Below are 11,747 nucleotides of genomic sequence, written 5' to 3'. Positions count from 1 at the left end.
AGCATATTTAACTACTTCAGGAGTGAATGAGAAATTTGGTCGGTCTGGCTTTTAGATAAAGTCCTTATTTAATATAATTTTATTATTTAATTAATTATCTTATTATAAATATTATTCTTATCCTCTATATTCTTGTTGAGTATAGTCCTTCAGAGCAAGCCTTAGGACCGGTTCCAGACAGGCACATATGGGGGGGCAGTGAGACATATGAAGGGGGCATCATGTGTACACATCATGTTCGAGCACTGTTTTTTCCCCCTGTACTTATAGCAGCAGTATTGTCTTTGCTGAATTGTGTTGTTAGCTGCATCCAAAGCCTGGAGAAGTGGATTGCACTTTGTCAGGCCTCTACCTTCAGACCTGTCCAACTTGGGTATCCCACAAGACTAAGCTCCTGCTGGTAAAGCTCTTAAGGCCACTGAGGCACACAAACCCCCTGACCACAATAAGGTGCCAATCCCTCAGGGGGGAAACTGAAAAATTTTTATGAAATAAATAAAACAAAATAAAATATCCTTAATGTGAGGATTCCCCACTAAAGGGCACTATGTTTTTGTAGTTTCTGTTGGTAGACTCAATTTCCCAGAAGGCACCCGCATCACCTGAACGAGGTAGCTCATTAGTCATGTAATAAATAGCTGTTTTTTCTGGGTACTGGGTCGAGCATTAATGTTAATGAGTTCTGTTAAGTGGGCCTTTGTTTTGTCTGGTTATGTTTTGTTTTAGTTTGTTTAATTATAGTTGGCCTTTTGGTTTCTAGAGCTTTAAGTTAAGTTTATATTTGTCTTAATTTAGTACGTCTCTTTGTCTCTGTGTCTCCTAGCAGGATTAGCCGCTAGGAGAATTAGCCTTTTGTCTTTACCCTCATGTGTGAGTAACCTCCTTTGCATGTGTAGTTCTTAGTCTGTATAAATACTAACCAGTGCACTACTAACCTGCTAAGATCTTAGTCTGTCTAGTCTCCTTGTCTGTTTAGATCATAGTCTGTTTAGCTACAGTACTAACCTGTTTAGCCACTAACCTTTAGAGTTCTTAGTCTGTTTCATACCTAGTCTGCCGTGTACCTAGTGTTACGTTCCAGAACATTATTGTGTAGTGGTTGTCTTGTCTGTTGCCCTTTTTGTTTTTTTTTGTTTCCTAGTGGCTCCATCCAGTGCTTGCTGCTTCTGATTGGCTGCTCTACATCTCAGGGCTGCAACCAATCCAGTCAGTCCACGCTTCTGATTGGCTGCATCACATCCCAGTGCTTCGACCAATCCCCATCCTCCAGCTGTCTTTTTTAAGAAGCCATTTCAGAAAGTAGAGGCAGTCTTGAGACTCACTTTGTGCTGGCTATGCTGTTTGTTTCCCCAGCCAATAGGCTGGAAATGTTTGTGTTTGAGAGACTGGTTTAGGGAAGTAAGCCACGTGGTATACATTTCAACATGTAGGTAACCAGCTGTCTAGAGATACACTAGGTAAGAGGGTGTGTGCCAACCCATGTATCCCTTTTGATTTAGATAGTGTAGCTAGTTAGGATGTTATTGCTTACCTGATTATTCTTATTATTATTCTTTTGATTTTTAGAGGAGACTAGATGGGGGGTGTATTGTGATTAGTTAGACTGGGTTTTTTTTTCTTCTTGGTTTATTTTCAGCAGCACCCATCGCTAGTCTCTCAATTAGTGCCTTCCTTTAAACCACTGGTTTAATTTGTAAATATTTCACTTAGTATCGCCTTTTATGTAAATAAACACCCATTTGCTAATAAAGTGTTGAGTGTGTCATCACTTTGGTTCCAACCCGTGCTGGGAATTCAAATAGCCAATGTCTATCAACTGTAAATGTGCGACCCGTATACCCCTAGACTACCAAGGGTCGTAACATTTTTGGGGGCTCGTCCGGGATAGTAAAGGTCCCAATGTTTTTTTTGTTGGTGGACATTGGTATTGTTCTTAGCACGCTTGGTAAAATGATATTCATTTGTAGTGGACGTTGTCTATTGCTTGAGACGAATTAGTTCTGTATGTTGGTTTTGAATCAGGCATGGCATCATTCAATTTGGACTCGTTTATTCAAAACCCATCCCTTGGGGAATTTAATAAGTGTCGCAAAGATGATTTAATTCAAATTGCTGAACATTTTCAGGTTCTAGTGAGCAAGCAAAATCTTAAAAGAGAAATCCGGCAAGTTATTTATGATCGGTTGGTCGAGTTGGGGATTTTTGCTGTGGAGAGTGTAACTCCAGAAGAATTGAATCCTCTCGGTGTGCCTGAAAGGCCGTGCAATCCTGATTGGACAGGGCAGAGTAGTGATGTAGCTGAGGGTGAGACGGAGGTTGAACCCAAGGTTGTGTTACCGCCCTTTGATCCCATATCACCTGCCTCGACTGGTTCAATGGAAGATGGCAGACTTAAGTTACGTCTGGCCAAATTACAGTTTGAGGCTCAGGAAAAAGCACGTGCCCACCAAGCTGAGTTGGAGCTGCGATTTAAGATTCGACAACTAGAGATAGAGGCTGATAAGCAGGTCAAGCTGCGACAGCTAGACATCGAGGCTGCTAAAGCCGCACACCTGGTCTCTCCTGTCCCCGATACAGGTACATCCACAACTGCTTCGGTGAATGCACCAGCTGCCCTGCCCCACTCGTACCATACTGACATAAGTAAGTATATTTCACTTGTTCCAAATTTTCGTGAAGATGAAGTTGACTCATACTTTCAAGTATTTGAACGTATCGCGTTGACCCTCCATTGGCCACCTGAAATATGGACCCTGCTATTGCAGTGTAAGCTGTGTGGGAAAGCCCAGGAGATTTGTTCCGCACTTTCAGTTGAGGAAAGCTTAGATTATGATATTGTCAAGTCTGCAATATTAAGAGGTTATGAACTAGTGCCAGAAGCATATAGACAACGTTTTAGGAACCATAAGAAGGGTATGCAACAGACCTATGTGGAATTTGCTCGAGAAAAGAGCTTGTTGTTTGACAAATGGTGTACTGCCACTAAGACAGTAGGTTTTGGTGAGTTACGGGAACTTATTCTACTAGAAGAATTCAAGAATTGCTTGCCTGAGCGTATTGTAGTACATCTAAATGAACAAAAAGTAAATTCTGTGTCTCAAGCTGCTATACATGCTGATGAGTTCATGCTTACGCATAAACCTGTGTTCTCTGTAGTTCGCTCTGGAACATTTACAGCGTCTCGTCCTAAAACTGTGGTGCCTGTGAATGCGTCTGCTCATTCATCTCCTCCCCGTACACCAGCTAAGACCGAGCGGGGAAGGGAGGTGAGAGAATGTTACTACTGTCATAAAGTTGGTCACTTGATTGCGGACTGTCGTGCTCTTAAAAGTAAACATGCACGACCCACAAGTGTTGGTCTAATTCAATCAACAGTCTCAAACATACCATTATTTTCAGAAAAGCAGGTAGTCGACGCAAGTTATCGTCCATTTATTTTTAATGGGTTAGTCTCTACAACCGGCAACCCCGTAGATCAGCAACCAATCCAGATACTCCGTGATACGGGCGCGGCCCACTCAGTATTGATCGCTGATGTGCTTGTTTTGAATGAACAGACTTCGTGTGGTACAAGTATTCTTATGCAAGGGATTGAAATGGGCATTGTTAAAGCCCCTGTACATAAAATTCACCTAAAGTGTAAGCTTGTAAATGGTGTGGTGTCAGTAGCTGTGCTTCCAGACTTGCCAGTTAAAGGTGTGTCCCTTATTCTCGGGAATGATATTGCTGGGGGTAAAGTAATGCCATCATTAGAGGTTTTTGACAAGAAACCCGTGCCCACTGTAGATGATGATTTGTCCACCACTTATCCTGACACTTTTTCTGCATGTGTTGTGACCCGTTCTCAGGCTAAGCAGCTGGATAATGAGGAGTTTACTCTTGAGAACACATTTATGCATACTGACAAACCCTTGTTATTTAGAACTAAGAGTGTGGAAAAACCTTGTGTTCTTGAAACAGATAAAGACAATTTTCAGAAGCTTGATCTAAACATGACTCGTGAGCAGGTAATTAACGCACAGGGAAAGGATGAGACGTTAAAAAGGTGTTTTGATGCTGTACTTTCAAAGGAACAGTTAAAGCGGCAACCCACAGGTTATTTCGTTAATGATTTGTTGTTGATGCGTAAGTGGAGTTCTACATGTGAACAGGGAGCTGACTGGAATACCGTGTTCCAGGTGGTCATTCCTTCTGTATACCGACCTCATGTATTGTCACTTGCGCATGACCATGTACTGTCCGGTCACCTAGGAATTACCAAGACTTATCACAGGATTCTGAGACATTTCTTTTGGCCTGGTTTAAAACGAGATGTTGCCAGATACTGCCGGACCTGTCAGACGTGCCAGTGCAGTGGTAAACCAAATCAGGTAATCCCAAATGCTCCTCTTAGTCCAATACCTATTGTACATGAACAATTTGAACGTGTAATTATTGACTGTGTTGGCCCATTGCCAAGGTCAAAAGCCGGTAATCAGTTCCTTTTAACTATCATGTGTACTACTACTCGGTTTCCTAAAGCTGTTCCGCTTCGTAAGATTACTGCATCTACAATCATTAAAGCCCTTATGAAGTATTTTGCAATATTCGGTCTTCCGAAGGTCATCCAAAGTGATCAGGGGACGAATTTTATGTCGAGGGTGTTTAGTCAGGTGTTAAAAATTCTTGCAATTCAACAGTGTTTTTAGTGCCTACCATCCCGAAAGCCAGGGAGCACTTGAGCGATTCCACCAGACGTTAAAGTCTATGTTACGCAAATATTGTTTAGAAACTGGCAGGGATTGGGATGAAGGGGTTCCTCTTATGCTGTTTTCGATACGAGAGGCAGTACAGGAGTCCCTTGGTTTTAGTCCAGCCGAGCTCGTGTTCGGACATACTGTTCGTGGCCCGCTAAAGGTGTTAAAAGAGAACATTTTGGCTTCTGAGTCAGAGAGCAGAACGAATGTGCTGCAGTACGTCAGCAGGTTTCGGGAGCGGTTGCGTAAGGCTTGCTCCATGGCGCGTCAAATGTTGACCTCTGCTCAAAAGACTATGAAACAGAGATATGACAAGAAAGCAATAGTTCGTGAGTTTAAAACCGGAGACCAGGTATTAGTTTTGTTACCTATTGTTGGGTCTGCTTTGTCTGCGAGATTTGCTGGTCCATATACAATTGAGAGAAAATTGAGCGACACAGATTATGTTGTTCGTACACCTGAAGGACGTCGAAAAATGAGGATTTGCCATATTAACATGTTAAAAGCCTACCACCCACGCCAGTCTCACCCTGAACCTGAGGAAACGACAGTGAAACCTGCCGTTGCACCCATTGCGCTTGCGACTCAAGGGTTGGAGACTGATGAGGATGGTTTAATCTTGCGTAATGCTCCGCAACAGTGTGCTTTATTGCCCAATTCAGAGAAATTACTAGAGTTGCCTACATTACTGAGTCATTTGTCTACTTCCCAAAAAGAAGATATTGAGCGATTGGTTAGAATGTTTCCAAATCTTTTTGGCGATACCCCGAGTCAAACTACAGTAATACAACATGATATTGATGTGAATAATGCTGCTCCAATTAAACAGCATCCCTATCGTGCAAATTCTGTGAAAAGGGAGCTGATGAGAAAAGAGGTGAAATATCTCTGCGAAAATGGTCTTGTGGTACAAAGCTGCAGCCCATGGAGCTCGCCTTGCTTACTTGTTCCCAAATCCGATGGTTCTTTTCGTTTTTGCACTGATTATCGTAAGGTCAATGCTGTGACAGTGCCTGATAGTTACCCGTTACCGGGAATGGAGGATTGTATTGACAATTTAGGTTCCGCTCGGTTTGTAACTAAATTGGACTTGTTACCTTTTGACACCTCGTGCCTCTGACATATCTGCATTCGTTACCCCAGATCACTTTATGCAATACCAAGTTATGGCTTTTGGGCTCCGCAATGCGCCTGCAACGTTTCAACGTTTGGTCGCTACTGTACTGGCGGGTGTGCCAGGGTGTAATGCATATCTGGATGACTTGGTGATCTACTCAACTAATTGGCCAGAGCATATGTCTCAGTTGAATTCTGTGTTTGAACGGTTATCAAAAGCCAATTTAACATTAAACCTTGCGAAATGTGATTTTGCTAAGGCAACCATTACATATCTTGGAAAACAGGTTGGGCAGGGGCAAGTCCGTCCAGTTGCTGCTAAAGTTTCAGCCATCTCAAATTTTCCTGTTCCTATTACCCGGCGTCAATTAAGGCGATTCTTAGGGATGGCCGGATATTATCGTGGGTTTTGTAAAAACTTCTCAAGTGTTGTAAGTCCTCTTACAAGTTTGTTGAGCCCCTCGCAACAGTTTAAGTGGTCTTTGGAATGCCAACAGGCATTTGACAGTGTGAAAGCACTGCTGTGCAGCGCTCCAGTACTTGCAACACCAAATTTTAATCACCCGTTTAAGTTGGAGGTTGATGCTAGTGCTGTGGGGGCTGGGGCAGTCCTATTGCAGGAGGATGCAGATGGAATTGACCACCCGATTTGTTATTTTTCCCGCAAATTTAATAAACACCAACTGAATTACTCCACTATCGAAAAAGAGGCTCTTGCACTACTTATGGCACTCCAACATTTTGAAGTGTATGTGGGTTCTAGTTCGCTCCCTGTTGTTGTTTATACTGACCATAACCCACTTGTTTTTCTGTTAAGAATGTATAATCAGAACCAGAGGCTGATGCGCTGGTCTCTGATTGTACAAAATTATAATCTAGACATCCAACATAAGAAAGGGACAGACAACATTGTAGCTGACACTTTGTCTCGATCCGACATGTAATTTTTTTTTTTCCTCTTTCTCCCCCCCCCTCTTACTTATATGAATGAAATTGTGTTCATTATTGTTTCATGTTATCTTGATTTTGTTTTGTTTAACAAACATATTTTAAAATGTTTGTTCTTAAGGGAGGGGGTGTTACGTTCCAGAACATTATTGTGTAGTGGTTGTCTTGTCTGTTGCCCTTTTTGTTTTTTTTTGTTTCCTAGTGGCTCCATCCAGTGCTTGCTGCTTCTGATTGGCTGCTCTACATCTCAGGGCTGCAACCAATCCCCATCCTCCAGCTGTCTTTTTTAAGAAGCCATTTCAGAAAGTAGAGGCAGTCTTGAGACTCACTTTGTGCTGGCTATGCTGTTTGTTTCCCCAGCCAATAGGCTGGAAATGTTTGTGTTTGAGAGACTGGTTTAGGGAAGTAAGCCACGTGGTATACATTTCAACATGTAGGTAACCAGCTGTCTAGAGATACACTAGGTAAGAGGGTGTGTGCCAACCCATGTATCCCTTTTGATTTAGATAGTGTAGCTAGTTAGGATGTTATTGCTTACCTGATTATTTATTTTTATTATTATTCTTTTGATTTTTAGAGGAGACTAAATGGGGGGTGTATTGTGATTAGTTAGACTGGGTTTTTTTTTTCTTCTTGGTTTATTTTCAGCAGCACCCATCGCTAGTCTCTCAATTAGTGCCTTCCTTTTAACCACTGGTTTAATTTGTAAATATTTCACTTAGTATCGCCTTTTATGTAAATAAACACCTATTTGCTAATAAAGTGTTGAGTGTGTCATCACTTTGGTTCCAACCCGTGCTGGGAATTCAAATAGCCAATGTCTATCAACTGTAAATGTGCGACCCGTATACCCCTAGACTACCAAGGGTCGTAACACTAGTCTGTTCGGCCCTTGGGGTCGAACTCAAAGAAGAACCTTGGTGTAAAATTCTGAACAAATAGAAAAATATATAAAAACTGTGTCTATTTGTTCAAAATTTATTGTAGCTGTTTTCACACAATCACTAAATTACATGTGCATATAGACTACACTATACATTGCAGACTTTAAATGCTTATACATATAATGTGCTCTGGAAGAGTTATTCCATGTGCCACCTGGTGGGAATTCTGTGAAGTACAACACTTGGATGAAAATTGCAAGGCGCGCACTTGCAGAATAGTGCGGCAGTCAGCGAGAAGAATTGCGTCATGCCGCAGAAAAAAACGCTTGTTTTTAAATGCCCCATCTGTAACTTCCACAGTGGGTTCTGTCCACTGTAAAGCATTTAATCTGCCAGAAATATAGCAGAAATAGGAAAAGAAGTACTTTTCTTTACCTTAGGTTAAGTTAGACTTCCCATCTTTTCAAATAAATTCCCCTTCTGCATTATGATTGATTTGTAAATTTCAGTAAAAAAAAATCAGTCTCATCTATGATTAGCTAGATGTAAGTATGGTTACTACATATGAAATGGGATGCCAATCAGTGACCGATTAAGATGTACAGTGGAACCTCAGATTGCAAGTAACCCGGTTTAACTCACGTGTGTGCGCGCGTGTAAAGCAGAAGCAAGTTTCATTAGAGAGATTAAAGATCCATTTTCTCTCCCTCTGTGTCACCCTGCACTGCACTTAGTGGTGTGCACACATCATTGGACAGCGTGCCCCTTCTTTCCTCATCTTGCTCTTAATCACACACACAGTGTTTTAATGTGTGTGTGTGTGTGGGTCATGTCATTTTTTGTGGATATTTTTTGAAGAATTAAAAGGAGCAGAAGCTGCTCACTTATGGACTCAAACGAAGTTTAGCTTGCTGTTATTCCACATCAACACTTGAGAAGTAAAACACGCAGAAAAATCCAACGAATCAGGGGGAAACGGATTTCATCAACCAAAACATGAAATTACAGACCAATGCACAGGGAGAAAAAGCACAATCAGTGACCAGCCCCAAATGCTCTGTACCTAGTGCTGCAGCAAAAGCTAGGGTCGTGGCAGAAGCTACTCGTGCCAAGGTTGCCTTTGCTAAAAAAGAGCTCGAAATCAAAAAACAAAAGGCTAGACTTGATTAGAGATGGCTGCATTAGAAGCTGATCTAGGGGCTTTGGGACTAGAAAAAGAGGCAGCTGTAGCAATTGCTCAAGCGGAAGTTTTAGAAGCTGCTGCTGCCAAAGAATGTGTAGATGCCCAAAGTATTAAAAGTGGCATTGGAGCACAAGTCATAATGCAACGAACAGAGGAATATTTACATAACCAGGCTAAAGTTCACAGAAATTATACTGACCTCACTACTTCTTTTCTTCACAGTTGATCATCTCACCATAAGAACAAGAACAACACTCACTAGTGGAACAGTTTAAGAATGGCGTATATGATTGTAGTCAAGATGTACCATCAATACTGAACCAGAATCAGGAAGGCAAATTTTTACCATTATTAGAGTCAGCTGTTATCCTGCCTCAGATCCCACACTCTACCTCATACAGATGCAAAAATGCTTCACCTGAGCTAAATCTCTCTCCATTGTCTCCATCTGGACACCCAGATTATCCTAGTTGTCATCCTCAAGCAGGTGGACAAAGTCATGATGTAAATATGCTAAGCTTTGCTAAATTCCTGGCTCGTAAAGAGCTTATTGTCATGCACACTCAGAGACAATGTAAAGCTCAGAGAGCTTGGAGATCTTCTTATGGAGCTTCTTTTAGCTAAAGAAGACGGCTACTTACTGTACCTGGTGTACGTACCTAGACACATCACACCTTTCTCATTTTTTGTTCACTTTGTTTGCATTCAGATACGTCTAGGTGTTAAACTGAAATAAACATGACGTTTATTTGTTGATAACATTTATTAGAGACACTCAACAGCTTACTTTACACTCCGCCACGCACACGAACACAACACACACCCCTCGCACAACCGCCACCCCCTCTCGCCCGGAAGCACATATGCTGGGTTAAATAGTGCAGGTGAGATGTAATGTATTAACAATCTCCCAAATATTTTTTTTTTAACAAACAACAAAAGAATAAAGGGAATAATATATGTAACAAAGTCCTTAGTTACCATAGCAGAACAATGAAGGCCACAGCAAACACAACAAAACAGTAGTTACATATACAATTGAAAGTGCATAGATTTGGAAAGTAGCCCCTTTATTTTTCTTAAACGTTTTTATAAAACAGTTTTCAACCGAGATAATTTTTTAATAGCACCATAGCCCTTCACTGAGTACTTTTAATAACATGAGAGCAGATGCTCCCCTTTTGGTAAGACAATCAGCAAGTTGAGTTTTTGTGTCCAACCAGAGAACCTTCTTTATTTTATTACTTTGTATGAGCTCCTTTATACTGCTTATTTCCAGTCTAAGTCGTTTCTCAGTGACCTGTTTTGTTGACTTAAGAGCATCAAACAGAGAGTGATTGTCTGTCACACAGACCAAAGGGGGAGCATTCAGATCAGCATTTCCAGTCGTAAGCTCAGAAAAAAGGGTCGCCAGAAAGATAGCATTATCTATTTCATCTGACAGGGCTAGAGTTTCCCCTGCCAGAGTGCTCCTCACCACACGTCTAATTCTCTTAGACTGCCAGAACAGGGGAGAAAACTTCCCTTGTTCTCCCATGAGACCAATTAATATTCCTCCTTGTGTACCCCCATCGGGAAGATTTCCTAGGGAGGCATCACTGAAAACTGTCAGATTCAGAACATCGTTGTTTCCCAAATGCTGAAACCTGAGAGTGACTTTTTTAGATTTAAGCTTTCTAATGACCTTATTTATCTCGTGAATTGACTGAACTGTGGCATCTTTTATATTTGACCCCAATCTGCTTACATCAAACATGATGTCCGGTCTGGTTTGTTTTGCAACCCACAATATCTGCCCAATTTGTGACCTAAGCTGCTCTTTTTCAGTTTCATTAACAGAGGCATCTCTCTGCAGGGCACGCATTGCTTGTAGGTGAATTGGCTGTAAGTTTTCAATGTAACTATGCTGATGTACATGAACTTTACCATTTTAGGAACTTTAGTCCATTCCTACATAGCAGAAATTTTTATGTTCTTCACGTCCCACCTGAAATGCAGACTTAAGTGTAGGAATCACATCTTTTGAGAAGTTTTGCGAGCCTGCCCAAAGAAAATCATCAACATGACATGCAAGCACTCCAGTAACCTTACACTGCTCATCCAACTAGTAGAATACTGCTGGATCTACTTTGGCCATTTTACCACCTGTACTCAGCATGATGTCTTTCACCTTATTGTACCAATACAGTGATGCATCAGCAGGGCCGTAAACACACTTATTGAGTTTCCATAGAGTATTTTTCTTTTCTGCTTCAGCAGGAGGCCGGATATAGATTTCTCTGGACAACTGCATGCCCTGTAAGAAAGCAGATTTAATGTCCATGGAATGGATGTGCCATTTGTTTTGACAGATTACTGCTAACAATAGTCTAAGAGACTCAGATGCACAAGTTGGGGAGTTTTACTGCAGCTCGTGAATATTAAGCTCTTCAAAACCTCTAGCTATGAGTCGTGCCTTGGGCACAATGCCATTAGGAGTTTCTTTGAGACTACAGACCCATCTGGTAGAGACACACTTTTGACCTACATCGTCAACTTCTTCAAAAACATTGTTTTTGCACCAATTCATGATTTCATCCCGCTTAGCCACATCAAATGAAATGTCATTTGTTACAAGCACATCACTCTCCCTAACAGGTGATTCAATGTTAAGATTATCAACACATGATAAATCTACTGGCTCCTTTTGCCCATCACTGCCATCAGGTTCAATATACTGCAAATTAAACCAGCTTTTGTATTTTCCAGAAGCTTTGCCTGCTCTACCTAAAACCCTTGCTTTCTGTAGACCATCACCATCCTGCTTCATAAAGGTCACAGTTTGTCCCTTCTTAATCTTTACACCAGTGGAAGGGACAGGGTTATCACAAACAATGTGAT

The sequence above is a fragment of the Clarias gariepinus genome, chromosome 26 (genome assembly GCF_024256425.1).
Source record: "Clarias gariepinus isolate MV-2021 ecotype Netherlands chromosome 26, CGAR_prim_01v2, whole genome shotgun sequence".
Lineage (NCBI taxonomy): Eukaryota > Metazoa > Chordata > Actinopteri > Siluriformes > Clariidae > Clarias > Clarias gariepinus.
Note: the sequence above shows the minus strand (reverse complement) of the source record.